Genomic DNA, 6000 nt, shown 5'->3' with positions numbered 1-6000 from the left:
ATATTGAGAAAATGAAAAAATGGTTGAAGGTGATGGAGGCCAATTTCTTGGAAACCGTGCACTGGAATTTGCTGAAATTTCTTGAGCATGTTACCATCATCCATATGCATCTCCCCCTGAAACAGATTGGAAAATGGATGCATGGTTTTCAATTTATGGAAAAAACAAATTCCTGCTCTATGTATTTTTTTATCTTGTAGGAAAACAGATCATGTTGTATTTTTTTAAGACCCCAAGCGAACTGAATGGTAGAAGCTTGAGAATGATGGGTGGATGGTGAAAATAGATGAGGGTGATGTATTGGCATGGCCTTGGCCTTGTTGGAGCATTTGGGTGAAGTAGGAGAAAGTCAAAATTTGACTTCTTTTGACTAGGCTTGAACAATTTTCCTTTTGGTACCGACTTGTTCTTATTTCTTGCAGATGTTGGAGAGTTCATGCATTCATCATAGAGATACATTAAGCAAATATTTTCTTATTTTTTCCTCTCTTTTTTTCTTCTAAGCCTACTAGCCGCCTCAAGGAGGTTTTCAACTAGTAGGTCTGGCTAGGCGCCTCAAAAGAGGTTTTCACCTAGTATCTTTTCTTTTTTCCCTTTTTTATTTTTTCCTAAGCCATCAACCACCTAATGGAGGTTTTCAATCAACGAGCCAATCTGAAGCGCGTCCAAGGAGGTTTTCACCTTAGCTTTTTATTTTTTCTCTTATTTTTTAAATTTTTTTTTGTTTCTTCTACCATACCCTACCTGGAAAACAAAATCACTTTCAAGTATAAGAATACTTCCAATGGAGCCATGTGCACATCAAGATGACAGACAAAATGATGTGTAGGCTTAAAATGTATGCTTTGACATTTACCTGGATTTGAGTGATAAAATTATTTGACTTTGATGAATACAAGCACAATTGAAGAATAGAGTATTGTTGCAACTTAGTGACTGTCTACAACCATATTTAAATATAGCTGTGATGTCCTTTGTCCTTTTGCTGATCAGGATCATTCTTCATGTCTTCTTCTACCACGACCTTCAAATCTTCCTCTTTTTGCTGATTGTTCTCTTGAATACATGGAGGATTTGATGATAACCATGAGGGATCTTTCTCAATCTCTGATTTTATTGTCTGCTCTTCTTCAAGTGCACCCAATGATTCTTTGATCTTCGCTTTCAAATCTTCTTTCTCTGCATGTTGTCCATCAATGTCATCAAGAGAAGATCACTTTTTTGTAATAATCTTCCTGAGCTATGGTGAATACCATTGAGTTCAAGAGGAGATGTTTGGAAGTGTTATACCTCAGCATTGTAAGTGGGATGAGGTACTTCAATGTGTGGGTTTGGAAATGGTGGTATAGGTAGTTGAGTGGGAGTGTATATTTGAGATGGATGTGGACGGGGTTGTGGTTGTGGTGGAGGTGAATGGTAGGGATAACATGGAGATGGGTATGGAGGATATTGAGGATATTGTGGATGGCTCCCATAAGTTCCTTACCAACCTTGTTGCCAAGATTGGTTTTTGGGTTGAGATGGCCAATGTTGCTAAGGAAAGGGTGTGTTCCAATTACTTTGAGGTGGAAATGCATAACCTTGAAATTGTGAATTAGGCTCTTGCATCATATCACGCTGAATAGGCTGCCATGGTCCTCCTGGAGCTACATAACATAGCTGCATTGGCGATTGAATTTCTCCATTATCCTCTTGGTAAACTTTCTTCAACCTTGGAAATGATGGACAATGTTTAAAATCCTGTGATTTTGCAACACAAATATCATCATTTTCTTTTCCTTCATCTTGCATTCTTAAAATTTCTACTTGTTTTGTTAGATTGCTAAGAATTTATGTTTTAAAATCATCAAGAAAATGTCCAAGTTTAGCTTGACTTACCGATCTTGATGTTGATTTACCTACCCTTGCTTTTCCTCTTGATATGTGTTTGCATGTTTCACAAACTTCCTCAAATGATAATTGGTATACATCACCTCTACTCATGAGATTAAGGAGATCATCCACTCATCCCTAAATTTTCTAAGCAAGAGGGCTTTTAGTGTGTTGGATCCTAAGTGATGTAGTTTTCCCCTCTTAACATTATACATGAACCTCTCTGTTAGATCCTCTAGACTCTCATCTTCCCTTTCATTCATTCTAAAAATTTCTTCTTTAAGATCATGATCTTAATATTTTTCTATAAATATCTTTTGCATATCATTCCATTATCTTATTAAATTAGTCCCTAAACTCATGAACCATTTAAGAGCTCTATCCTTCAAAGTTGCCGGAAACAATCTAAATTTTTGAGTTTTTAATAAGTAACCATAATATCTACAAACAATTTCAAATTCAAAGAGAAAGGTTTCTGGATCCTCTGACCTTATACCATGAAATTTTGGAAGAAAAGGTGGAGGGATGTTCTTCATGTGCACCTTGATATCAGTATCTTGAATGGGAAATCCGAGAGGATCTTCTTCATTGTCATCATCTCCATCCATTTCTTCAACATTCTTTGATATGTTCTTCTTCTACCTACAAAAGTGAATGGTGATATGGTTGTTACTACACCATGTGATCAAATGGGGGGGTGGATTGGTGTTAGAGAATTTTTTGTTTTTGTTTTTTAGATTGCATGAAAACTGCAATGCCATGCAATTTTCTACTTTTGAAATTAAATATCCTAATGCAAATATTTTTTGTTTTTACAAAAAGTAAAAAGAAATTAATTAACTAGGGAAGAAAACAATGCATACTTTGACACCTCCACGACAATGGCGCAAAAAGTGATGAGCCTCGGTATTGCAACAAGAATGTCGAAACTCCCGAGGCTACCGACTTTAATTATCAACCCGGGGGTTCGTACAAACATAAGAGGTATCAGCACTATATGTGCAGCATACAATGTGTCCTTCCTTTGTTGTCATGATGTAATGGAGTGCATGTACTGAAGTCAAATCCTAAACTAGTTTCAAAAAATGAAATGTTTAAAATGGAACCATAACTTATTGCAAGAAAGAAAGTACAAGGAAAGAGAATGAAATCAGATGCTAAAACGCACCATTTTCTAACTAACTACTAAGAGGACTTGCATCAAAAGAATGCAAAGCTAACATGTATGCAATCCTACTATCCTAAGAATGTAGATTCAAACGATCAAACCTTATACTACTATGCATGTAAATAAATAAAATAAATTTGTTTTTCTATTTGTCTTTTTTCATGTGAGAGTGTGAAAGCTATTCTCTTATGGTGATGTGGCAAGTGGCTTGGAGATGATGGTGAATGGTTAGAAGGTTTAGGAGACAATTATGGGCCCCTTTCTAGCTTCCTAAAGGCCTTTTCCTCAATTCGGCCTCAAAACAGGCTTTCCTACAGGATGCTGCAGTGATTTCCTACAGGATCCCCTGATTTCTTACAGGATGTATAGATTTACTATAACTCATTGAATGACCAAGAAAATCAAATCCAAATTGGATGGGAAAATATTTTGTATTAACTAGGATGTATTAGGCCCCCATTCCAAGTGGAATCACTCAACAATACCTCTGTTAAGCCATGCAAAAAAAATAAAAAACATTGCTAGTCGAAAATCTAGAAATTCGAGAACTAGTGAACTAGTAAATCTAAAAAACGCCTAGCCAAATAAAGTGCAAATGAAATGGGGTAATTTTTGTTATGAACTAGAATGTTTTTGTGATCTAATGCATGTGGAATCAATTCAATTGAAGCTCGTTATCATGCTATAAAAAATAATATAAATGTATTGTTCTTTACTAAAAAGAAGGTCCAACAATCTAGATTTGGGAATAAGGAGACTAATCCAAGCAACAAATTGATTATCATGAATTTCCAAAGCTTTTCAAAGGATGAAATAAGGCTTGTGATTCTGCAAAAGAACTTACATCAACCATTTAACTCAATCCTATAACAAGAAATCATTAATACTACATGCAGAAATAGAAAGAAATAAAAACTAGAGATGCATGTGAATAAGCAATGAAAAGAAGGAAAGAAAACGATACAAAAGGGCTCTAAGGTTCTTGGGATGGCCAAGCCCAACGAAACTCAAATACCTATGGAGGAGAACAAGATTCAGAAGCTGAACATGACACTAATCTTCATTATTTTCATGAAAAGAATTACATCCCTGAAAAAAATACAATGGAGTTGCAAGAATACAAGCTCTCTCCACAATAACATTAATGAAAATCTCTTCCTAGAGGAAAATTCGACTTGGTACTTATACAAAATTATTAGGAATCATTCTCCATGAATTGAGGAAGCTTTGCCACCAAAATCCCTTGATAAGTGGATGTAGTCCCCAACACTAGGAATTTGCATTAAATGGCAGGGAACACATTCGTAGATCTTCTCAATCATTTCCTAGAGGCAAATTCAACTTGGTACTTATATAAAATGATTAAAAATCATTCCCCATAAATGGAGGAAGCTTTCCCCACCAAAATCCCTTAATTAGTGGATCTGCTCCCTTGATTAGTGGAACACATTCCTAGATTTTCTCAATCATCAGAGTTCCACAATTTGTGCCATAATTCCATAATATCTTGTTGAATTTATTATTTATTATTGATCCTCCAGTAGTAGGGAACAAATCCATAAATTATCTCCTCCTCCAACTCTTCATAATCTGCCCAATATTCTCATAATATTCAACAAAAATAAATAATATTAGGCACATATATTCAATTATGCATAAACGTTCATAATGAATATATTAAAGTTAAAAGTAAATTATCTAATGCAAAAAGAGAGGTTTACTATGCTGAAGGATGGTCATAGGCCTTAATTTATGTTTTAAATTAGAGGCATGGGCATTAATTTATGTCTAATTTAGAGACTCATCAACAATTGATGGTCATTATAAATGTTTGAGTGCAAGCTGCAAAAAAAGAAAATAAGATGCTAAAATGAATGGCATAAGGTGAAGGATGAGTCATGAATAATTTGGCGGATAATTTGTTTATTTAAAGGAAATGCTCAATATAGTAATTCAACTACTACAAGAAATTGAATAATACCAAAAGCATGGTTGGGTGTTAAAGAGGAAAAAAGTTAAATGGCCTATGCTACAAGAGAAGCTGAAGCATAGTTTGAGTGTCTCATTATAGAAGAAAGAACTCAAGAAAATCATGTATGAGGGACATAATGTTTACCTTTGTGAACTAGAACAAGGAGAATTCCTTGGTGGATATGATGATGAAGATGAGGAGAGGAGATTCATTGAAAGGGTAATTGACTGTGTGAAAAGTATAGAACAAAAAATGAATCTAATGACAGAGGATGAGGCTAGAGAACCTTGCGATTATAAATATAACAAAGTTGGTGTGAATGTAGGTTTTGAAAGTAATGAAGGTGGACAATAACTAAAGGTTGTCACAAAGGAATATATGTTAGAATTGTCCATATGACAAAAAGAGAGGGATAGTTTGTCCAATGAAATGAAGGGGAGTAGACCTGAGATGGTAAAAGAGAGTGTAATTCTTGGTGAACTTGGGATGAAGGAAGTTGCAGATGCTAAGGTAATGGTTTAATTTTAGTAAATATTTTTTTTTTGAATGAATATGAAAGTATGTTGATAGGTGAGGAGCTAAATTTTGTCTCTAATGACAATAATAGAGCTTGCTAAGAAAATAAGGTGAAGGAAATCTCAACCAAGATTTCAGAACTAGGTAATGAACATGGTAAAGGAACACTTGGTGAGTATAAGGGTTTTTCCAATAAACCATAGAACTTTCAATTGAGAAAGCTCCTACAACATGAAAATTCTTATGACAAGCAACTCATATAGTATTGAAGAATGAGGTCTTATCAAGTGAGAGGAAGATCTATGTTATTTGGTATTTTATCACTAGAGGTGAATTATTTGATAAAAAATTATATCATCAATAGCTCAGTGAAAACAACACATGAAAATATTCCCAACAACATATTACCATAGGGATTTAAATCTTGGAAATATTCTGCATGACTCTCAGGGAAACTTGAAAATATCAGACT

Source organism: Pinus tabuliformis, chromosome 7, assembly GCF_031772625.1.
Source record: "Pinus tabuliformis cultivar Carrire ecotype Pingquan chromosome 7, CPIR1, whole genome shotgun sequence".
Classification (NCBI taxonomy): domain Eukaryota; kingdom Viridiplantae; phylum Streptophyta; class Pinopsida; order Pinales; family Pinaceae; genus Pinus; species Pinus tabuliformis.
This window is presented reverse-complemented; position numbering follows the sequence as displayed.